Raw genomic sequence first — 372 nt, 5'->3', positions numbered from 1 at the left:
CCGGGCCAGGCCTCTCGTCCCTTCCCCTCTCCTGTACCCCCTACCTCCTGCGGAGCTCTGGGCTGGGCTGTGTCCGCCCAAACTCCAGCGTCCCCGGTCCCTCGCCCCAGGCACTCGGACAGCGCAGGTCAGAGAGCGCCCAGGGCTTCGGCCCAGTCCTAGAGGTGGGCAGCTTTGTTCCGCGGCCTAGATGGGGCAGCTGAGGCAGAGCAGGTGCTGAGCCGCTGCACATGGCGGGGCCGGGGACCCGAACGCCCCTGCTCCCCGGAGGGTCGGGGCCACGCCAAGGCCGTCGCCCTTGGACGCCACCACTTTGGAGCGGAGCCGGCTGCTTTCGCTTTTCCCAAACCTGCGCCGGGGGGAGGGGCGGGG

Source organism: Fukomys damarensis, unplaced genomic scaffold (assembly GCF_012274545.1).
Source record: "Fukomys damarensis isolate Sample0158 unplaced genomic scaffold, DMR_v1.0_HiC HiC_scaffold_19, whole genome shotgun sequence".
Taxonomy (NCBI): Eukaryota; Metazoa; Chordata; class Mammalia; order Rodentia; family Bathyergidae; genus Fukomys; species Fukomys damarensis.
Note: the sequence above shows the minus strand (reverse complement) of the source record.